Source organism: Ambystoma mexicanum, chromosome 7q, assembly GCF_040938575.1.
Source record: "Ambystoma mexicanum isolate Mex_15411 chromosome 7q, UKY_AmexF1_1, whole genome shotgun sequence".
In the NCBI taxonomy this organism is placed as follows: Eukaryota; Metazoa; Chordata; class Amphibia; order Caudata; family Ambystomatidae; genus Ambystoma; species Ambystoma mexicanum.
In genome coordinates, this window is record NC_090941.1 from 931,867,330 (window position 1) to 931,892,685 (window position 25,356).

Consider the following 25,356-nt stretch of genomic DNA (forward strand, 5'->3'; position numbering starts at 1 on the left):
GGCAGACCCTCGCTTGTATTCCCCTGATAAAGGCCATTACCAAAGTTACGGCACATTATTTCTACACTCAGCACAGTTGGTTCGGGCACGACCTGCTTGCCTGGGTTTAATGACATTTGTATAAGTTCATTAGACACGGTGGGAACATGTTGTTGTTACGCAATGTGCAGCAATTCAGTTGCCATATTTTTTGCAAAAATGAACGCTGAAATATGTGGCCACACAAAAACAAAACAAAAAACATTGGCAATGAAGCACAATCTTTCTATGGAAACAGCATGTGCATTCAATGTCTAATAAAAAAAAGACACACGCACAAGTAGATTTTCAATGCTTTGTACTTTGCAAATTCCAATTACTGAGACAATATTTAGATGTGCTTATACAATGTGAGCTTGTGCAAATTTCAGACATCTGTTTCATTGTTATTTCTTAGTATGCTCATTAATAAAATGGGAGAGAACACATTTGTCGCACTGAAGATGTTTATTCCTCACTGCATTAGCATTCTTGTATATGGGTATTTTAGAGAGCTTGATAAAAAAGTGTTGAACAAAAATAGCACTTTTAATCGTACACGAAAAAACAAGAAAATGTGCTCTCCAAAAACAATAATGGTGATCGACTGTAATGCTGCATTGGAAATTAATATTGACATTTTAGGAAGATATTATTAAAGACATTTGAATAAATTTATCCTTCAGGAAATTGTCACTGCCACTAAAACGACAACAGATCCGGTAATTGGAATTATTTCTATTTCTTCATTTCATTGGAGTTGTAAAACGTGATACATTACAGCATTCAGTGCGGAATGTGTGCTAATGTTTCAACATGGATACGATGGTAAAAGCAACATTGGAGCCCCTAAATTGTCCATGGCTTTGACCAGGTTGAGCGTGAAAGGTTTTTCCTGAGGGTCGGCCTATTCGGGTGCTACTAGCTTAGACTGCCTGCATGCAGGTGAGTAAAAACCCAGGCCAGTCAGTTGTTTGCATTTAAATAAGAAGGGGCGACTCAGGCTTCGTAGGAGAGGGATTTGTAGCCGAGATGGTGCCGTTTTGAGATGAAATAAGTAGGATACTTAGGGAATTAGGTTAGAATGTGTTGTGGGGGCTTGTGTTTGCAGGGTCTGTGCACCCTATGTGAATAAATAAGCGCTGAAGGATGGCCAAACCACTGAGAACACAAAGTGCACTTATTACGCCAAACACCATCAGCCTCATTAAAAGAAATATATAATTGTATGCTGAGGACCACCAACATGGGCACGTATGTGTTGTAGGTGCCTCTGCATGACATTTTAAATGTTCATGAGGTGAGTGGACATGGCAACCGTAAAAACGAGGAAAATTCGTTTCTACTCCTTAATTTTTGCACTTCACCTTTAATTTTTCCACTTCACCTTTAATTTTTCCACTTCACCTTGTGGAAATGTAAACGCTGCCTACAAATACGCTTTGCAGGTGGTGCTCAAAATAGATTCTTATGAAATCTGCCTGCTCATTAGCAGGTGCACATGCGAGGAGGATTTCACTGGAATGTATTTGCTGTACTCCTGTAAGAAAGTCTCATGCAGGCATTCAATTAGGCGCATTCACAATTTGTAGGAAAATATACAGTGGACATCGTCCCTCCACTCCATGCCGCTGCTCTGTCTCATCAGTGCACCAAATTGGGCCAGAGTGTTAAATGTAGGCATAAAAAAGCATTAACCCTTGCTTTCAGGCCTCCTTTTAATGCTCCCAACATGGGCTATTAGGCTGCATGCTTATTTAGTAGGGGAAACAGGGCAGAGAACTGAGCAACCCATGTGTATTTAGTAGCCAGAGAAGGCCATATCACTGAGAGAAAACCTGTTTGACGAATGGGGATTTGCGGTCAGAATGGAATGCAAATACCCGTTCTACACGCAAATAATACTATGGGCCTCATTCCGAGGTGGGCGCAAAGGGATACCGGGCACCGTTAAGGACATTGGTGCCGGTAATCCCTTTGCGCCCTATTCCGAGGTCCCTTAGCGGGTCCCGCAATGGGCGCCTGGTTTTACCAGGCACCCTTAGCGGGAGCCGCTAAGTGACCAGAGAGCTAATAACGGTACCGCAAATTGTGGTACCGTTATTAGCTACTTCCCATTCCCATTGAGTCCTATTGGGGCTGAAATGGGAATGAGGAATGTTTTTTTCAATAGGGACTTACCGGTCCCTCCAAGATCGGAATGGACCGTTAAGTCCCCATTGAACCAGGTCGGACTCGGTATCGGTATGGGAGGTAGTCATGGCGCAAATAGCACCATGATTACATCCATACTTGGAATGAGGCCCTATGAATCAGGGCCTTTCAGTAGGCAGAACATGCTAGATGCATTTGATAGCTAGAGTAGAAACCTGATGTGCTGAGTGAAACCAACATGAATTTTGTAGGTAGGCAAGGTCAAAGCAGTGAAAGAACCTCATGTGCATTTAGTAACAAGAGAAGGCCTAAGCATTGAGTGAACCACATGTGCATATACTAGGCTTAGGAGAAGGCCAAAGAATGTATACGTCTGTGTGCATTTAGTAGGAAAAGAAATGCATTGACACTCCAACATGCATTTAGCAGTCAGAGTATAAGCACCCGATATTCATGTGATAGGAAGAGAAAACCAAACCACTGTGATGACCCCACCCATGTTTGGTAGGCAGTGGAGAAGTCCAAAGCACTCATATGTCCACATGCATTTAGTAAGCAGAGGAAAACCACAACACCCTGAGAGAACCACATACGCATGTAGTAGGGACAGGATCAGGCAAAAGCAATGAGACCACCCAACATGAATTTAATATCCAGAGAAAGTCAAAGCAGTGAGAGAACCCTGTATGCATTTAGCAGGTGATGGAAAAGGCAAAAAGACTGTGAAATCTAATTATATTTAGTAGTTGGATAGGTGCAGTAGGGAAAAGTACTGTCAGCACACTCCAGCAAGTCCTCTGGGTAAATATGCAAGAACTGACTGAACTCCATGTGCATTAAGTAGGCAAGGGAAAAAGGCCAAAGCATTGACAAGGACTTATCGGAAGTTTACATTTCGGCACCATTATTTCTCAAGAATTGGCAAAAAGAGTATGGTGGTTCATTCATTACAGTCATCACCCATATCATTTAATCAATCATTGGTAAACGATGAGGGGGGATTGCCCCAAAACTCTTACCAGTAGTAAAGGGATTAAGCTTTTTAAATGATCACCTAGGTGCAGCAGTTGATGCTTATGCAGTCAATCCTGTTGGGGACTTCTTCTTATTTCCGGTCCTATCCAGAATTCTTAGCTCTATGGATAGGACCCATGACAAACGTCAATAAGAAAATAGAGAGGTAAGGTTCACTCTAAAGGGAATAGTTGCTAAAATGAATTTTGTATAGGGTTCCATAACAGCTGCAGGATCAATGACTCCAAATTTGGAGGGCTCGAAAGCCAAGGTCGATTCGGTGTTTTTGTATGAAATAAAAGGTAGGTTGGATATTTTGCACAAGGACAACATTAGAAATGGTGTTATTGAAAATATGAAAATACACAGCTCCAAGAAGGGTACTGTAAAATTGAGAGGTCCTAGAGGTGGTAGTAGAAAGGGAGGAAGAGGCATCCGGTAGCAATAGCACAGTGCATAACTCGTTAAAAATAAAAACAAAAGAAAAACTACAAATTATAACAAACTTCCCCAGAAATCGTGCTAATGGTATACGTACATTTTTACAGGTGTTGCATTTGAAATCCAACGTATTAGCTATAGAAAAGGGTGGTAAACGTGTATCCAACTCGATTAATAAAGATAAGCTCTCTAATAAGGAGCATGTAAACCACGACTTGGAATGCTAGGAAGGGAAACCTTTTACTAGGGTCACCTTCCGTAAATCAATAAACAAAACAAAAATCAAATACTAACACCAGGATATATTGACAGCACTTAACCACTGCAGGTTAATAATGAGGTTGATGTCTCCTTTGTCTCCTTTGTCTCCTTGTCTCCTTTGTCTCCTTTGTCTCCTTTGTCTCCTTTGATCTCAGTGTAATTACTAGACATTCAGTAGAGATTGACCCAACCACAGTCATTTTAAAAGCTGCAGGAATACCTGCTAGGTCTGGCTCATAAAGAACTAACATTGAAAGAATCCTTAGATGAGACACAACTGCTACACATGATTAGAAAAAGTATGGTAGATGAATATAGATTGGTACCAACTGTGCCCATCTTTATTCTGGGTGAGACACAAATCCAATCACCTGAACAAATAGGAATACGAACAGAACAAACAGGGCTGTCTGGCATTCTGACTCAAACACTTCCTGCGGGTCTAAGACCTAAACCAATGTGTTGCTTTGAGCTGCCAAGAATCACGGACTTAGGAGGTTCTGGGGGGGTAGTACAGTTACATTCTGTGATCACTAAAGAAGAATCATCACAATGAGACAATCTGTTTTGTTTATTTTGTTTATACCTTAACCTTATGATTTTGGTATGTCGCCATTCAATGCCTTGTACATTTTTTGTTACATGAGATATCTGTCATGATGCCTACCCCCGGGCATCCGGATCGAGTCCATCAGCCCCGGGAGCAGGCATCCAGATACTTATTAAAACCCCATGCACAAGTGGGTTCGCTCTGACAACTAGATTTGAGGGGGGGTACTCTTTTTTTATAGTACACCTTAAGTTATTAAGTCATGTAAAGTGAACGCTAAACACAAATAGACTAAAGATTCACATTTTCACATAGAGTAGAGTTGCATTTATTAGTTTATGCATTTCGACATGAAGGAATTGGTCTTCAAAAATATTTAGTTATTAAAACCCCAGCAGCCCCGGCTGGGCGCTGTTTGGGCACAGTCCTGGTGCCTTAGGCCTTAGGCCTTAGGCGCACGGCTCATCTTAGAAATCAGTCCTGGCGCCATAGGCGCCAGGCTCATAGACATTACTTACCTCATGCAGACCATGCTTCAAATGAATCCAAGCCAACGTGAGGCCTGGATGGGCCTATTTTATTAAAGGGACTATTTTTTTCCCCGGGTGTGGTTCTGGGGAACTTCTTACCTGAAACTACTTTGGAGGCTATGTAAACCACGCCCGAACAGCAGCACACGCTTCGCGTTATTCTGCATTCTGCAGCGTAACGCTCACCGTGCCTGCAAGTCAGCATCCAGTCTTCTGCCACGCCCGCCTCGAATCCGGAGCACCTAGAAAAAGGGGAAAGAAGGAGAAAAGGTTAGATCACGGACATTATTTTAATTCCTTACCTGATTCCGGATCCAGCACGTCTTCGAGCCTGGAAAGGACATTATTTCAGCACGCGTCGTATCGCCAGCAGCAGCGCCGCGTCATACTCACCAGTCCACAGCATTTTTCGACTCAGCGCTGCCTCCATCATTTTCTTCGTCAAACTCCAGCACCTGGGGGGAAAACAACAGAAATAACAAGGTGAGCCGAGAGAGCCGACAAACACAATGGGCCTCATTACGACCCTGGCGGTAAGGGGTTTACGCCAGCGTTAGCTGCGCCGACCCCTTACCGCCAACTACGAGTTCCCAAAGCGCCATAGTCACTTTTCCGCCCGCTTTTTGCGGGCGTAAAAATCCATGGCGCTATGGGACCTTGGTGTTAATTACGCCACCGTAATGTACGGTGGCGTAATTAACGCCTTCCCCACTCCCATTGAGCCCTATGGGGCCGAAATGGGAATGGGGAAGGGTAAATGGGTCAATGGGGACTTACCGCCCCGCCAACCTCGGAATGGGGCGGTAAGTCCGCCATCCGCCATGGCGTAAACGGACTTTACGCCATGGCCGAAAAGTCCGTCGATGGCGGAAAAAATCCGCCAGGGTCGTAATGAGGGCCAATCTCTTTTACCACTATAGACTTACCTGATTTACCACCAGAGGCATTACCCTTTAATACGCCACATCTTCCTATGCCGCACCTATAAAGGGAGAGAAAACAACAAGTTAAACTCACACAACTTTTACCGGACAGTGTTGGGTAATACAGACTCTTACCTGAACACCAACAGCTGCCTCCAGGCAATATTCTTTTGGACCCAGCTGCAATTCAACAAGGGAATGGAACAAGAGTGAACATCAGACATATTGAACTCTTTGAACTTTATAAACCCCGTAGTCAATATTCCTCTGGAACTCCTCCAGTACCTTCAAACCAGTGAAGTAACTGGTATCTACTCGCCCCTGCATGCCAGGATGGAGACCTCATCATTTAAAAACATAAGGTGAGGTTACAAAAGGGGATATTGGAGGTGACTAGTGGGGAGAACGAGAACAGTGGGGGGGGCATCACTAAAATCCACAGGTGGCTAAATCCCTTTCTCCACTTGCAGGAGAATACTTCTATGGCTCCAGCAGACGAGATTAGGCGGGCCAGTCCAGAAGGTCATCTCTGCACGACGCATCACATTGGTGGAGACCGCAGCTGTCCAGGTCCGATCGACGCCCCTGTGGGAACCAGGTGAGCGTAACAATATCTCGGCCATATTTGGCCCCTTTTTTTCCCATATGTAGGCGGTCGTAACGCCACCCAGGAATCCTAGGTTGCTGTAGGGGGGGGTGAGAGAAAATAAACAAAAAGGGCAAACATGTTGTGTTTTTTTAAAACATGCCAATAAAATGATGTACAAAGAAGCCTGTGTTTTTTTCCTTGAAAGAGCTAGGAACAAATGGTTTGCTGTGTTGAATTCCCCAATTTCCTGGCTTTCAAGAACAGGTTGAGTGGAAACACTTTTTCTTTATTTTGATGTGGTTATCAACTGTTTTGTGATAGGTAGGCGATTTAGGCTATTTTTGCCAATTGGACATGCATGGACGGAATGGAAGAAAAGGGTTGGAAAGCCAAACTGGAGGTCAGAAAGGCATACATTTCTCAAAAGTAGACAAAATTCCAAAATTAGGAAGGGGTGATTTACGTAGGTCAGGCAACAAGATAGGGGAAAATGCTATAGTTTGGGGAAAAAGCAGGAAAATGACTGAAAAAAAGGTATGTGGCGGACATGTTTGGCTTGCTATGGCAATGGCTTCTATGAATTTTGAGAAAAACAATGCTTCACTACATTTCCCCGACTCTTGCAGTTAGGAACGCATCCATTTTTTGTAGTTTTTCACAAAACAAGCAATACCACAAGCCAATCACTAAGCCATGGTACACAGGAGTTTTATGCTTACGGCCTGAGCAGACATACTTAGCATGTGTAAATCAGGAAAACCAATGTGGTGAGTAATGGCATGTTTTCAAAGAGCACAGGCAGACCTTTTCAAGGGTAGGTGACTTGTGCAGGTTACAAAAGTGTATGGTGCCTAAAGCAGCGACTAAATGTAGGGCACATTTGGGAAATGAAAGGATTGTGTGACAAAGGGCACCAGCAAATGTGTCGAAACATTATGAAAACCACACAAACACATCAAATGTCATACCTTCCCGCATTCCCACAGGTGTCCCAATGAAAACGGTACCTCACATGTGTGGGTGCACCTACCTGGGTCCCAAGGGGGAAACATAAAAGACCCCTAAACCCAAGTCTGTTCTGACGGCTGAATTTCACAATTTTTCCAGACTGGCACACCACAAAGATATGGGCCTAGGGTGTCAAAACCACCAAGGAAAACAGGGAACCCCATGCATTTCACAAAATAGGACACCCGTGGGAATCCACAGAGGTCTGACTTGCACAAATCGGCCCAGAATGTATTACCCAGAAACCCCGGCAAAGTCCGAAATGTGGCCAAAAAAAAACATTTTCTGCACATTTCACTCAGCTCACCCCCCGAAACATGCCGCCAACAACACATGGCCTCCTGTCCTCCGTTCCCACATGCGTCCCGATGAAAACGGTACCTCACATGTGTAGGTGCCCCTTCCTGGGCGCCCAGGGGACAGCCTAAAACACGGGTAACCCCAAGTCTTTTCAGGAATTCTGCTCATGCGCACACCCTACAGATTTGGGCCTAGGGTGTCAAAGCCACCAAGGAAACAGGGAACCCCATGCATTTCCAAAAATAGGACACCCGTGGGAATCCGCAGAGGTCTGACTTGCGCAAATCGGCCCAGAATTTATTATCCAGAAACCCCAGCAAAGTCCGAAATGTGGCGAAAAAAACGCATTTTCCACACATTTCAATCCGCTCACCAACCGAAACATGCAGCCATCAACAATTGGCCTACCGCCTCGCATTCCCACAGGTGTCCTGATGAAAACAGTACCTCACATGTGTGGGTGCACCTACCGCGGGGCAAAAGGAAAAGCCAGCAAGGAAAACAGGGAACCCCATGCATTTCCCAAAAGAGGACACCCCTGGGAATGCACAGAGGTCTGACTTGTGCGAAGCGGCCCAGAATGTATTACCCAGAACCCCATAGACCCTACAGTCCCTTGTCTCTCTGCACTTTTCGCCACTTTGAGTTACCTGCACTTTTCCCTCTGCCCTCTAGCACTTCTCTCCCTCCTTCCCACACTTAAACAATCTGAATGACTAGTAAGATTTTTGTTTTTGGCCTCCTTTTGTCTCCTCCTTCTTGTCTTGACGCGCCTAGGAAAACTTGTGTACAGGTGCATTATAAATAAAAAACATCACTCAAAAAAGTTCATTCTCTGATAGGTTCAACAGTTACTTGACATCCTATTGGCAGCTGCCCACCACACAAACAATAAACAACCAAATCAGAAAGTAAATACAAGGAATTCCAGCTTCTCTCCTCATATACTCTTCCTGCATTGCTTATTCTAATATCTGAGGTGACAAGCAGTATTTTTTGGCATCCACAGTAAAATGGGAAATGCATGGAATGGCTGGAGATCAATTATCCTACAGAGGAAGACATTTAAAAAGAAGATGCTCAAGAAAATAAAACAGAACAAAATACATCACATTCAGGATTTTGTTCATTCTTTATATTTATGTACAATGAGACTAACAAAAACATGCTAACGAATAAATATCAGTCACCAAACAGATATTGGTCCTCATTAGGAGGCAGGCGGCCACGTAATGGACAGTGCCGTTATGGAACCAGCACTGTTCATTACGGGCTGCCCTATTACAAGGACTGCTGCGGGACCAGCTAAGGAACACCTGGTCTGACCAGGCGTCCTTAGCCAGTCCCGCTAGCAGTCCAGGATGATAACAACGGGCCCGTCATTAACGTGCCTGTTGTTAGCATCCTCCCCATTCCCATTGAGCCCTATGGGGTCCGAATAGGGAAATGGTTTTTTCCAGAGCCCAGAAAAGGGCAATAACTGGGTCCGCCAAGGTCGACATGTCCCGGTTATTGCCCTTTTCTGGGTCCCGGAAAAAAATCATTACCGTCTACCGCCAAGGTCCTAATTAGGGCCATAGTGTATCTAACTCCTATTAAATGTCTATAAAACCAACACAAATATTTTTTAAGTGTATTGTAGCTTCAATTGTTTAAAAAAAATTGAATATTTTCAAACAGATAAAGAAGTCATTCAAATATCATGTATCATGAAGGATTAAACAAGAAGCACCACAAGAACTACCCACTAAACTAATCATGGATTCATTAACAGAATAAATACAACTATTAAGTGATGTTCAAAAAGAAGTACAATTAATGAAAAAGGAAACTGAAAATTTAAGACAAATCATGGACAGTAAGAATCCAGATAATGGGGCTAAGGAAGATGTATCATGTGTTCACACTGAAAGAAAAAGAAAGCCCACACCCCCCCCCCAAATAAACATTTTTTTAAAAAACTGTGTTTACATATTTATTTACCTTTTTCAAGTATTTACAGTTATATGTATCAATGGTTGTATACGAATTGTTCGTTTTACAACTGTTCGAATTACAATTGACCTTTTCACAATTGACCGAATTGTGAAGGTCAATTGTAACATATATGTGGGGGGAAACCCCCCACAACCCCCCACATAACACCAAACCCCCCAAAACCCCGATATATATATATATATATAAATATATATTACCAAACAGATATACATATATATATATTTATATATATATATATATATATATACCGTCAATTGTGAAAAGGTCAATTGTGACCCTTTAAATTCGGTCAATTGTTCATTCGAACAATTGTAAATGAACAATTTGGGTAATACCGTATCAATAGTGAATAAATAAAAAGTATGGGGGCGCTGTTGGGTGGCTTACAAATTGCCCGCTGCCTGAGAGGCTTTGGCAACGACACCTGAATCCTGCCAAAATACTCTGTTCTGCAGCCCTGCTCACCACTCGTGAGCCTGCAGATATAAATAAGAAACTCAGGGGCATCTTTGAACCAAACATCTCCTCGACTGTGCTCTAGAAGTGCGAGATGGGACTAAGCCCCGCGGCGGCCTCTCTGTGGCCATCGGAGACCAGGCGGGGGAGGGGTGATTCACCACTTCAGAACACAAGTTGTGCCCCACGTCCACCCTGTACAATGAGGCTCGACCACGCTTGCAATGGCAGGAGCCCAGTAAGGAGGAGCGAGAAGCGAGAAGTCTCCTTGGATCACCCCCAGGCACCCCTGACACACTGGTGCCCAGGAGACAACTCTGAAGACCTTTCCAGATTGTGTCTGGGTGGCGCGGTCCCCGCGGCCCACCCCATATACCGGGGGAGACCCGACTGAGGATTCGCTGCTGAGCATATAACTCCAAGCTGCCGAAGAACGTGCCACTCCCCCACAAGATCATGAGACGGCGATCTCACCTCTCCCCACAACAACGCGTTACATAACTTGGAACGCAGCTGGGGGCAGCTCCACGCGGCAGTGGCCCGATCGTGGCAGAACACTGCACTACTCCTAGACCACGGGAAGGACCCCCCCAGTACACCCCTTGTGGTGCGTGGGAAATCTCGTAAAAGACGGCATATAAATCCTGGAACCCCTGACCCATAAGAGAACTGATGTGGCTGGAACCACTGCACTGCCTCCGTGGCCACCCTACAACACCTTCAAACAGACCGGCCCAATAGGCGAGGTGACATCCGAGAAGCTGCAAGCATTGGGGGCACCCTGACTGGCAAGACATACCGCAGGCTATTATTTTACTGCCCGCAGTTGGGGGCGGGAGCACCGTTCCACCTACCCCAACAACTGAATGTCAAGATGCTACACCTGGAGGGGAGGTAAGCGCACCAGTGGTGTAACACCATGCAGCATAAAGAATAGTGGTCCTAGTTCACCCCAGACAATGCTAACACCGGAATACTCCTTCTAATGCCGATTGGCAATATCTCACTGCCTTTTAATCTCATGATAAGCTACAGTCGTATCAGGAGACCACACCCTGGGCTCAAAATGCACAGGGTTATCGAACAGCGATGTAAAGACGGGAGACCCTGGACACTGCCCCAGATGGATCAATCAGGCAAGCTCACCCATCGTAACGCACCATGTTGCTCCACACTACCTCTTCCATGCAGAGTGCACCTGGACACAGACAACAACTCTACAGAGACGTACCAGCCCGTGGTCAGCACTACCATGGTAAACCCGCCAAAAAAGGCAAAGATGTATCAATGTACACGATTTGAACAACCGCAATTACCAATGTCAACATCCCATAGTCAACCTCCATCCCAGATAGATGTTGCAACCTTGAACCAAACTTTACTAGCCTTAAAGAGCAGCACGGAACCTGGGGGCTAAGTTAGATGCCGTGACATGCATAGTGAACATCTCAGCCATATAGATAGACAAGCTATGCAAATGCATGTCAGAAGCCGAACAATGCATAGGGGAGGGAAAAGATAAGGTAGCCACCCTACAACAGGAAATGGCTGACCTGAAACAAGCTGTCAAGAAAGTAATGGCCAAAAATGAGGACCTGCTAGGGAGATCCAGACGGAACAACATGCAGATCCTTGGCGTACCGGAGTTGACCGCAATTGACAATATGGAGAAGTTCATAGAGACTCTATTGGTGGAGGTACTAGATAACCCCCCTCACATCGCTGTTCATGGTGGTGAGGGCTCACTACTCGATTGCTGCAAAACCACCCCCGGGAGCCCCTGCACCCCCGATTATAGCCAAGATCATCTGCTACAGAGACCGGGACATCATCCTCCACTCAGCCAGAGAAAAGGGGGAACTACGATGGGGCTCCTCCACTATCCGTCTGTTCCCTGACTTCAGCCCCGTGGTTCAAGACTAGTGTAAAACATTCCAAGCAGCCAAAAGCACCCTTCGCAAAAAAGGAATTCAATATGCAATGCTCTACCCGGCCAAACTTCATCTTCAACACAATGGAACCACTGTTTTTTTCACCTCCCCGGAGGGCGCTGAACACTTCACATCAAACCTTCCCGATCCTGGGGGCTCCCCCAGACATTCCTCACATCACCACTGAATGTCCATGGTACTAAGATTATCGCTGTCACAAGACTCTGACTAAGGTACGAAAGTGGCTCCCGAGACATTGAACAGGGTCAACGGGCATCTCAAATGGCCACTGCCAAAGGGAGCGCCCTATCCGCCCTTAGTACACCACTACCCGCAGTCACTGCAGGATTCTTTCTTTCATTTACTGGGGAAGTTTAAGGACTGGGGGATGTACGGGAGCCGGTAGGTTATTGTTTCTGGCATGGGTGGGCTCAGGGAGGTGGGAAGAAACTGTGTTTGCGAGTTAGTTCAATGGTTAAGGTTATTAAGGGTGTTAGAGGGTTCTTGAAGACTCACATGTCTCATAAACGTCTGATACACCACACCAGAACAGATATCACATCACAGGTACATGCTATTCAAACCACGACACCAAGTGCTGAGGCACCACAAGTAATAAGGCTAGACTAACTATAGGAGGGAAGCCAGTGTCTGTCGATTATGTCCTGGAATGTGAGGGGCCATACCAACCAGAAGAAATCACGGCTGATTACGAACTACTGTAGAAATCACAAGGTAAGAATATTGTATCTACAAGAGACACAACTTTCCCAAGTCACCCCTCTCCCTAGGTTGGCAGGATGGGGCATCCTATACCCCCATTCCAGAGGTGTGGCAATATATATCCACAGTACCCTGCAAAAGTAGATTACACAAGCATATAAAAGACAAGGAGGGACGGTTCATAATACTCGCGAGGGAGTTACCCGGTATAACAATCTTAATTATAAATATATACGCACCCAACACGCACTCCCTGGAGTTATTTCACCAGTGCGCCAAACACATTCACAGGTTCCCAGGAAGCGAGATCATTTGGGTAGCCGATTTCAACCTAGCCCTCACGCTAGAGCTGGATAGATCTGTAACTTCACAACAGATCCTCACGCAAGTGGCCAAGACTTGGTCCTCCATCTCCCAATATCACAACCTGTATGATGCATGGCGAAGTGAACACCCAGCTGTCAGGGAGTACATGTTCTTCTCCTGTGTACATGATAGCTCATCTAGGATCTATTACATAATGGCCACCACCCCCATTCTTGGGAAAGTAACAGAGGCGTCCATTCTCTCTCGGTCTCTATCAGACCACCCTTGGCGGGATTGCTCCGCATAATGACCCACGCGAGCCCCCCTGGGCAGCTCCATTGGTGCTTCCAAGCCTTCGCCCTCGAGGGCGGGGCTTTGCTATCCGAAATAGTCCAGGACATACGGACCTACTTCCAGGTCAATGAAGGTTCAGTACCAGACCAAGGCTTGATTTGGGAAGCCTCAAAAGCTTGTATAAGGGGGTGCTGCATCTCAAAAGATGGAAGGGTACTGAAACCCCTACGTAGATCAATGTGGGTATTAGAGCACACTATCAGGGAATCGGAGACACACCCGAGCTCCGCAACGACCTGTAGGTGCATAGGGAAGAGCTTCTACAATTGGCTATTAGCGAAGTAAGGTTCTTTGGGGACCAGATTATGGCAATGAGGTATGCGGAAGGGGACCGCCAAAGTAAAACTCTGGTGTGGGCCATTAGGAAGGAACACCAAACTACTGTCATAGCAGAGGTCAAAGACCAGAATGGTGTTCTTATTAAAGATCTACAGGGGATCAATACTGCATTTAGGGAGTACTACAATTGATTATATACATCAAGCTGCTCCCCCAGGCCCGATGAGCTGACACGATACCTAGACAAGATAGCACTGGGTTGGCTAAACCAAGGCCAGGGGGGTCTCCTCAATGATCCCATAACTGAAAAGGAGATTCGCAAAGAAATAAATCTCTCACAAGCGGCAAGGCCCCCGGCCTGGATGGCATTACAGGGGAGTTCTATAAGGCATATGTGGACCGAGTGATCGCCTACCTGATGGGCATGTATGACAGTGCAATGCCCAATGGTACCCTCTCGGAATCTACCAGTTCAGCTTTGGTGACCGTACTTCTAAAACCCGGAAAGGATCCCCGGCAGCTATCCTCATACAGGCCACTATCGTTGATTAACACTGACAATACAATCCTTACAAAGTGACTCATGGATTGTCTACTTCCACATATGCTGGTGTTGGTCCTCCCAGACCAAGCAGGATTAATCCTCGGTCGTTCTACCCAAAATAACCTAAGATGCCTAATCACCCTTATGCATAATATAAATCCTGAGGTGCCTATTGCGATTGCTGCCCTTGGCGCAGAGAAAGGCCTTCGACTCCATCAAGTGGCCTTTCCTCTTTGAGGTACTCCGGCGCTCCGAACTTGGTCTAACATATATCTGCTGGGTTAAATTGCTATACATGGCCCCTTGAGCAGTGCTACACGCAAATGGTATGACTTTGGAGCACATCTACCCTACACGGGACACCCGCCAGGCAGGACCTTTTCACCGGTTCCATTTGCCCTCGCAATGGAGCCCCTAGCTTGCCACATCTGGGAGCTGCAAGCACACCGAGGTATTTGTGTACACTCACACCTCACTGACGTATCCTTATATGCAGATGAAATCCTCCTCTATGTCAAACATCCCAGACAGAACTTGACCCCTATAACTCAAGAAGTGGTCAGATTTGGTGAACTATCGGGGCTCAGGATTAACTGGGATAAGTGTGAGGTCCACCCCCTGACCCCTGGGGTGCTGCAAGCAGCCGTGGGTGACAATTTTTGCTGGTGGTCCCATGGGATACGCTACTTAGGCATAAGAGTTTCCACTAAAGTGGATGATTTATCCAGGGACAACTATATAAAAGCGCTAGAGGTCTTAGAACAGAAGGTAGAATCTTGGATATTGCTCCACATTTCACAGGGGCCAGCGTAGCACTAGCTAAGATGGTAATATTACCTAAACTACTCTATATATTTAATAATGTGCTGATATGGCCCCTGGTCCGCTATTGGACCCGCATTAGGAAACTTATGATAAGACTGGCTTGGGCCAGCAGACACCCTAGGATAGCATACAACACGCTTGCAGGCCCATATGAACAGGGTCGGCCTGGAATACCCTGATATACACCTCTATTATTTGGCAGAACAAGTACAATATATAGCTGGATGGAACCCCCTCAGCCCTGAATCTCCACACTCCCAGCTAGCCAAATCAATCACTAACCCAGACAACCTAATAGGTATTATCTGGGGCAACAGAGATAACAACCCCAAACTGTGAGGTTCAACCCATAGCAGTAACATGGAAAGCCTGGGAGTGGATAAATCAACTACTAGGAACTGCCCCCTACTTCCTACCAGAACTAGAGATATATAACATAGTGGGGCTCCCTCTTACACACAAAAGATCCTTCAGAAAACATTTTAAAACACTGGGAGTACATACCCTGAGTGACCTGGTACAAGATGGTTGATTTGTGCTTTGGGAGGAGCTAAGATCGAGGGGATAACACAATGCAGAATCTGCTCCACTATTACAGACTGAGGGGGACACAGATTAGCAAATGGCCCGATTTCCCACAGGCCCAAATTCTTCACCCAATTGAACGATACGTGATCAAACCTCTATCCACCAGAAAACTGGTCTCAACTATATAAACTTACTAGAAGTGGAGAGAAGTGAAGAGGCAGGCATACAAAAACTGTGAGCAATGATTGTGCAAAATCAAACTCCACACCTTAAAGGTGCTGCCATAAACATCCATACACTTAAAACACATGCAGCACTGGAGAACTCCATTTCAAGAATCATCACAAATGCTAGAGAGAGTCACAAAGAAAGCTTTTCATAAACTGTCTACAAATATGCTGCTCCCATCTCCAGCAGTAACAGTACATTTGGAAAATAGTTTGGACTTTCACAGGAGTTAACTGTACAACATCTGGTGCAAGTCCACTGGGATAATGACAACGATGCAGCTAAAACAAATTCCAACAATTAAAAATGACTAAAATGAACTTGCAAAACACCATCTACCTCACAGAAAACTCAAAACAGCTAAGAGTACTGCAAACCAGAAAGTGCAGCAAAACTAAAACAAATACTATCAAAGAAAACTTCAACCTCACTAACATGAATACAAAAATGAAATATCTTCATATAAACATACATGCCAACCCTCACGATTTAGATGGTAGAATCCTGATTTTCCAATAAAAAAAATGTGTTATTTTTGAATGTCTCCCGAGTAAAATAACTATACACCCAATGCATTCTTAGGGGAAAATTACATTCTCCTGATTTCTGTGGTAAAATTGCCTCTCAAGGGCACCACAATTTTGACATGTCTGCATAAATGCTATTGATTCACAAATGTAATATTGTAGGTCCATGTTAGTGAAAGTTAAAAAAAGACATAACATAATACTTGCCAGACAATCATAGCCGATAAAAGAAATAATCATGAACACCATTTTATAGCAGTGTTTAATATAACTAATACACAACACTGCAAATAAACCTTCAAATATGTAAACATTAACAGTTGCTTTCACATCAGCCACACTCTTGCCATGTACACAGCGAGAGTTCTGCAATCAAAAGGATGAAACTGCAGAAGATTGTAGCTTTTATTCTTTCCAAAAATTAACACCAAAAAAAGAGAACTATATACTAATAAAATCACTAAAATGGATTAAACATTTTCAACAGAACCATCACAGATAGCTACAGAAATAAAAAAGTAACAACAACCAATAACAAACACTGAAACTCACAGAAATCTATTTTCTCCCCAAACAGCATCTTTCATAGCCATCGCTATTTGATGCGCTGCAGATCTTGCTCTGTATCCACTGCTTTACGTAAATTCTTTTGCAAGTTCAAAATCAAGCTAAGCTGGACTTCAAAACTTCATATGAAATAAGCACCTAAGCAGATAAAATAACACACAAATACAATTCTGTGATGTATCATCCACATAACAATATGATTATTGCACAGAAATTGTATGGTTTATAGACACAGATATAAATATAACTGTGCATACTGATACAACTAATAAAATAATGAAAAACATTGACGTGCCTACGCACTTGCTTTTTTTATACACATGGTTATAGAAAAGCCATACATAGGCATTTGCAGTAAGCCACGGCTATGCGAAAAAACAATGAATCCAAGTGTGCCTAACATGCCTACCAGGCCCCCTTCTCTCCCCATGGTCCTCCCCACTCCCCTGGACCCTCCCAATCCCCCAAAACACTCAATGCATCTATGATGCTACTCCACCCAAAATGTCGGATAACCACTGCTACCACACATCCACAAACACACAACATGCCATTTGCCAATATATGTTCATGGATGCACAGGGTGCAAAGTTTACTCATGGGCAGCAATGCCACACTCCATGTGGGTGCTGAATAGCCATGGGTTAACACTCCAGTTTTTGGTGTTGCTAGATGCAATCTTCAATACACCAATCACTCCCCTTTTTTGTATAGCCGCAGCTATAAGAATTATAAAATAAAATATCTGAGTATGGAATATAAATGACAAAAGAGACAGTAGTGATACAATGGTCCTTAAGAGGTGTCAATACAATAAATTACTGTTCATGCAGCCATTTAAAGTGGATAATGATAAAGTAAATAAGAGAACAAACACAGCCCATTGACCTGAAGGTATCATATCGAGAGCCTGCAGCCACACTTTAGCTCACTGTACCTTTCACAGATGCTTGACTTAGGTGTCCCACTAGTCATTACAGCACATATTGTCTTGACCCAGCCTGCCTTTGAGGCCTCTTCCAACTGTGCAGCGCGAGATGACCAAAGCTCATGCGCTCGACTCAGCTTCAACATCCGCTCCTTCAGGATCTGTCGCGAGCAGGGCGGTCGACACGCAGTGCTGGATGATCTGGCCACGGATCTCATCCGATTCATTATTCAGTTGAAGGACATTGCCAGGTGCCGCAGCCACGCATGATGTGTGTCTAGAGACTCCATCGGGTCCTGGTGTGCTTGCCGCATAAGGAACCTTTTGTAGTCCTGATTGACCATAGGCCTAAAGTAGGCCTGTAGTTCAGTTTTCACCTCTGCATAGGAATTGTCACCTGGTAGTAGAGATTTGTTTACCTGATGCATCTCACTCCCTGCATAGAAGAGAAACATTGCCTTCATTTTCTGGTCATCATCTTTCCCAGATGTGGTGAAAAACATTTACAGTCTCTCAATCCCCAAGTACCAATTGGGTCCTAGCATCGCCAGCGCTCTTGTAACATCAAACTCTGGGACTGGGTCCCCTTTAAAGCCACCTTGTGTTCTTTGCTATGGGCTATGGGTGTTTTATGTTAATGGCTTCCCACTCTGCTTGGGGATGTGTCGAGTCTCTTTATCCTCTCTCACAATGTGTTTTTATCTTGTTTTTTTTTTCTTGAGGATGCCACGGTCCTGCCTGCATCAAAGCCACCTTTGGCGCAGCAAGTGACAGCAGTGGCAACACATGGTCTGTTATAGGTTATGGGGAAAATGTGTCATTCATTTTAGTCGTTTTATTAGTATATAGTTCTCTTTTTTGGTATTTATTTTGAAAAGTATAAAAGCCACCATTTTCTGCTATTTTATCCTTTTGATTCCAGAACTGATACAGTGCACATGGCAGGAATGTTTCTGATGTGTAAATACGCGTTAATATATTTTTAAACCTTTGAAGGTTAAGTTATAGTTTTGTGTGTGTTAGTTTTATTTACCACTGGGAGAAGTTGGTCAATATGATTTTTTTCAGCTGATTCGAGGTATTTAATATATTTTTAAGTTTTAGAAATATGGACTTATAAAATTAGATTTGTGAATTCATGACATTTACATGCAGGGATTTTGTTTTTGTATTTATGTTAGTGTAATTTGAATGCACTTTCATATGCAGTACTCTTAGGTCTTTAAAGTCTTTTGTAAGATAGTTGAATCAATGGTAGTTTGTACGTTTATTTTAGTTATTTTGTTTTATTTTACTGTAGCAGTATGGATCTCATCACATCATCCGAGTAGAGTGTTCATGAAAAGCCTAATTTATTACCTTTCTAGCATTTCAGATGATCTGTAAATGAAGTGATGCAGGTGTTTTATGACTCTGGCTGCTGGTGACAGCATCTTTAATGTGTAGTGGGTGATTTTGTACAATCATTGCTCATAGCTCCAGTGATAAGGGAAGATGACATGTAAGTTGTTGCAGTGGTGGATGGAGTTATGCAGACAGAATATTGGAAGGCACATGGTGTAGAGATTAGTTGGAGAATGCGCAAAGTACCTCATCTGCCAATTTCTGGAACAGTGTTCTTTGACTTTAAAGAAGTGCGAAATGTTAGCAGTGGTTTTAATACTAGTTGTCTTTTTCCTTGGTGATGGATTCAGAACCAAAATGATAATGTTACTATCATGGTTACAGTCCTAGGGCCTCATTACGAGGTGGGCAGTAAGGGGTTAATGGCACTGGTAAAGGTGCCGGAGCAGTTAAACCCTTACTGTGGGTCCCGCAAGTGGCCCAGCATGTGAACAACGGGCCTGTCATTAACGGGCCCATTGTTAGCATGCTCCCCATTCCCATTGAGCCCTATGGGGGCTCAAATAGGAATGGGGATGGTCCGGGTCTAGGTTCCCTGAATGGGGAAATACCGGGCCCTCCAAGGTCAGAATGGCCTGGTATTTCCCCATTCAGGGAACCCGGGCCTAGACCCGAGTTGGGAGGCAGCCATGCCCTTATTAAGGGCAGGGCTGCCTTCAAACTCGTAATGAGGACCCTAGTGTTTCTACCTTTGTGATTGTTTTCTACCCCTTGCTCTCTAAGTTTACTTATCCTACCCTATTCTCTCGTGTTCTCCGAGTTTACTTAATTGTCCCATCCTTTGTCCTGCACCCTCACAGTATAATGTTGTTTGTTGATTTTCACACAGTTTATATATTGCTGTTTGTTTCTTGTAGTGGTATTTTCTTTTACTTTTTTATATTGTTGTATAATGTTTTTTAATTTTTTATCCAAGTTGGATTTTCTTTTACAATGACCCAATGATTACTATGTGCAAAGAGAACAACAGTGTTTTATGCATTATGTTGTAACTTGTATTGTGCATGTGATGCATTGATGCATTGCATAAAGAATATGTAGGTTATAAAAAAGTATGTATTAAATTGCGCTTATTAAAGTGTGTGTGTCCTTGAACTGACTATGTATTCTTTTTTTTTCATATAGAAGGATATTTGTATTATATTTTTTTAAATAGATGAATAACCGCAGCTACGGTGTAGTTCAATGGCCTGTTGTATGTTGGAGGTGCAGCCGCAACGACTGGGAGGTTTCTTAGACCTGGTTTCGATGAACTATACCTGCAGCTATGGCTGTAATGCACAAAATCCCCTCTTTATTTACTTTTATGTTATTGTTTGTTTTGTAATTAATGTTTTAAACTAGGTTTATGAAAAGAAACACCACAAGACTTGGGGTATTACTGGATTTTTCTGTAACCGTGGCTATAAAAATTTCTGTAGATTTTTTTTTATCTTTTAAGGTGTATTGATTGGAGTGTTTGTAAACAGTTAGTGTAACATTTGAAATACGTTTTATACATTAATAATACATATAAGTGTACATATTTGAAAAAGGTAAATAAATATGCAAACAAAGTTTGTTGAAAACAGGTTTAGTTGGGGGTGATATGGTTGTGTGCTTTCTTTTTCTTTTAGTTGGGACACATGTTATATCTTCTTCATTAGCAGAATTACCTGGATTTTTACTGTCCATGTTTTGTCGTACATTTTCAATATCCTTTTCATTGATTGTACTTCTTTTTCAATATTAACTAATAGTTATTTTAACTATGTTAATGAATCCTTGATTAGCTTTGTGGGTATTGTTTGTGGTGCTTCTTGCTTGATTCTTCTTGATACTTGAATAACTTCTTCATCTGTTTGAAAATATATATTTTTTTTGTTAAACAATTTAAGATATAAAACACTTTACAAATATTTATGTTGGTTGTATTCACATTTGATAGTAGATAGATAAAGTATATCAGTTTGGTGATTGATATTTGTTCCTTAAAATGTTATTTTTAGTCTCATTGGAAATAAATATAAATAATGGACTTACAAAATCCTGAATGTGGTGTATTTTCTTCTGGTTCATTTTCTTCAGCATCTCCTTTTTTAATTTCTTCCTCTGTAGGATACTTGTCCTCCAGCCATTGCATGTAGTTTCTTATTTTAGTGTGGTAGAAAGAAACACTGCTTGTCATTTAAGATATTAGAATTATCAATGGAGGATGAGTACATGAGAGGAGAAGGTGGAATGTTTGTATGTACTTTCTCATTGGTTGTTCACTGTCTGTGTGGTGGGTGACTGCCGATAGGATGTCACCTACCTCAGAAGCTGTTGAATTGTTGAACCTATCAGACAGTGTATTTTTTGAGTGATGTTTCTATATCTAATAACACTGTAGATTATATTGTATTATTGTATTAAGGGGGTAATTCATAGAATTTAGCGCACAAGTGGCGCACGCGGCTGGCGCACAGTGTGCGCGTGCGAATCCCTGCACCAGCAGCGTGCGCCAAAACCCATTTCCGCGCACAGCGTATTCATGGATTCCAGCTACCAAAACCAGCCGTGGCGCACAGTGGCGCAGCGACCCTGCAGCAGCGCCAGTTACGCCCCCAAGAACGCCTCTCGCGCAGGGAAAAGCCATCAAAATCCCCAATCCAGCGCAAAGGGCTGCGCTAACCCTGTACCAGCATGGCAAGCGGGCTACGTTTATCACTGGGGTGCGCGGGAAGTACCTCACGTCATTTCAGCTGGGTACGTGTATTTCAGGGGAGCGCTTGAAGTTCCACACGCGATTCCATCAGGGTACGTGTACATCAGGGGTGCGCAGGAATTTTCACACGTGAATTCAGCAGGGTACGTGTGTATCAGGGGTGCACGGGAAGTTCCACACGCGAATGTCCTGGCTACGTGTATTTCGGGTGCGCAGGAAGTTCCACACGCAATATCAGCAGGGTACGTGTATTCCAGGGGTGCGCTGGAAGTTCCACACGCGAATGTCCTGGCTACGTGCATCTTGGGGTGCACGGGAAGTTTCACATGCGATATCAGCAGGGTACATGTATATCAAGGGTGCGCGGGAAGTTCGACATGCGAATGTCCTGGCTACGTGTATTTCGGGGTGCGTGGGAAGTTTCACACGCGAATGTCCTGGGTACGTGTATCTTGGGGTGCGCGGGAAGTTTCACACGCAAAATCAGAAGGGTACATGTATATCAGGGGTGCGCAGGAAGTTCCACACGCGATTCCATCAGGGTACGTGTACATCAGGGGTGCGTGGGAATTTTCACACGTGAATTCAGCAGGGTACGTGTATATCAGGGGTGCGTGGGAAGTTCCACATGCGAATGTCCTGGCTACGTGTATTTCGGAGGTGCGCGGGAAGTTCCACACACAATATCAGCAGGGTACGTGTATTCCAGGGGTGCGCTGGAAGTTCCACACGCGATATCATCAGGGAACGTGTATTCCAGGGGTGCGCTGGAAGTTCCACACGCGATATCAGCAGGGTATGTGTATTACAGGGGTGTGCGGGGAGCACCACATGTGAATTGCATGTGTGGGTCCTCCCAGGTGTTCCCTCTACACCCTCCATGGCCCCTGCAGGTGGCCCACACCACAGGGGCCTACCCTGCACATGTCCTGCAGGCACCACATCCACCATGGCCATGCCCCCCAGCCAACCCACATGTCAACTTGCACTACTGCCCACCAATGCATGTCCCCCTGCACCCCCAGCCACCAGGGGCAGCCTCCACCAGGCCCCTACCCATGTCCAACTCATGTTTCCCTGCACCCCCACCGCCAGCACTGTGGGGCACCTGCCAGCAAGCACCCACCCATGTCCAACTCATGTTCCCCTGCACCCCCACCCACCAGCACTGTGGGGCACCTGCCAGCAGGCCCCCACCCATGTCCAACTCATGTTCCCCTGCACCCCCACCCCCCAGCACTGTGGGGCACCAGCCAGTAGGCCCCCACCCATGTCCAGCTCATGTTCCCCTGCACCCCCACCCCCCAGCACTGTGGGCCACCTGCCAGCAGGCCCCCACTCCTGTCCCCCATCACCCCCACCCCCCAGCACTGTGGGGCACCGGCCAGCAGGCCCCCACCCATGTCCAACTCATGTTCCCCTGCACCCCTACCCCCCAGCACTGTGGGGCACCTGCCAGCAGGCCCCAACTCCTGTCCCCTATCACCCCCAGCACTGTGGGACACCTGCCAGCAGGCCCCCACTCCTGTCCCCTATCACCCCCACCCCCCAGCACTGTGGGGCACCTGCCAGCAGGCCCCCACCCAGGTCCAACTCATGTTCCCCTGCACCCCCACCCCCCAGCACTGTGGGGCACCTGCCAGCAAGCCCCCACCCATGTCCAACTCATGTTCCCCTGCACCCCCACCCCCCAGCAGTGCAGGGGCAGCCTCCACCAGGCCCCCACTGGAACAGACAGTGGATGCCTTCAAAAGCCACAAAGCACCGCACTGTCACATGAAAGCACAATAGACAAGCAATTTTAAACTATATTAACTAATTACACTAACTATGGAAAACCTACATTACCTAATTAAACTAACTATCAAACAGAAACTTAACTAACTAAACTAAAAGAAAAATCAAAAATGGCCACATACGACCCAGGGGGGAGGGGAGGCACCCAGGAGGGGGGAGGTACAGGGTGCTGCTCAACATCCACATGCGATGATGCTGAGCCAAAAAAAAAAACTCCATGGGCTCAACGCCTGCACAGCCCGACCTATGTGGGAGATAGATGGTCGTCCGAGTCTGGCACATCCAGTAAAGGAGGACGTGGCACAGTAGCCTGGCCACGCCTAGCCGCAGCTTGCCCCTCGTCAGCAGCAAGTCTGCCGGACGGGTGAGCCTGGTTCTGTCTGGCGATGTGACGTAGGTCTGCATGCAGAACCTCACGTGATACACGTGCTTCCTCTTGCAAGGTAGCACGTGTAACACAGAGTTCCTTCTGCAAGGCCTGGCTGGACAGCCGCTGCACCTGCCGGCAAGCCTGTAGCTCAGCCGAGATGGTACGCTCAAGCTGTGCAAACCTCTCCTCTGCCTGCTGCCTCTGGGACATCATAAGGACACCCAGAGTGGATCTGAGGGAAGCATACTCCTCCCTCAGGGCATTCATGTGCGCCTCTGCGTGAGCAGCAATTGCTTGACGCAGACACGACATTTCAGCCTGGCGTGCCCTGTCTGAGGCCGCCATGCCCAGCCTGATCGAGCGGGCCGTGGACCGTGCCGCCTGCTGCTGGAGAAGCACCTGCCTAGCAGGGGGGAGCACAGATCGGGCCACACGCTCCATGCTCTCAGCGATGTTCTCCATTGCTGCCCCCTGCCGTTCTGAATTGGCAGTCATGTCTTGCTCCCACTCAGTATACTGCGGTTGTGCGCGGCGACTGCGTTGCCGGGCTTGACGCCTGCGGGACCCAAGGACCGGGGGTCTTCGCTGTGTTGGCACCGCCCGCGGCTGCACAACTACATGCCCCCGTCGACGTGATGTCCCAGGCACATCAGTGACTGGTGTGGAGGGTGACCGTGCGTCCCGATCCACCACGGGCGGAGGAACCAAGACTGTCTGATCCTTCAGTGCAGGGGTCGCAGACAGAGGAGTGTCCACATCAGAATCACTCACCCCTGACACATGGACTTGATGCTCATCCAACTCAACATGGACGTCAGAGTCGTCATCAAGGCTGGACTCATAGGCAGCCAGAGACAAGATGGACTGTAGCATTTGGGGGTTTTCGTGGCCTACCACCCCACGACCCCCACTAGTGCCGGGTTGATGTAGTGGTAACAACCCTGTGTCTGGCATGACAACACCATCCTCCGCCTCCATTGCGTCATCACCTGAAAAATAGAGAGAAAAAAGGTCACTACACATGTCAGAAGCACACAACACACACACACACCGACAGCAAACGCATCAGGCTGACATGTGACACACAACATATAACCTGGCAGGCATGCTGGGTCAA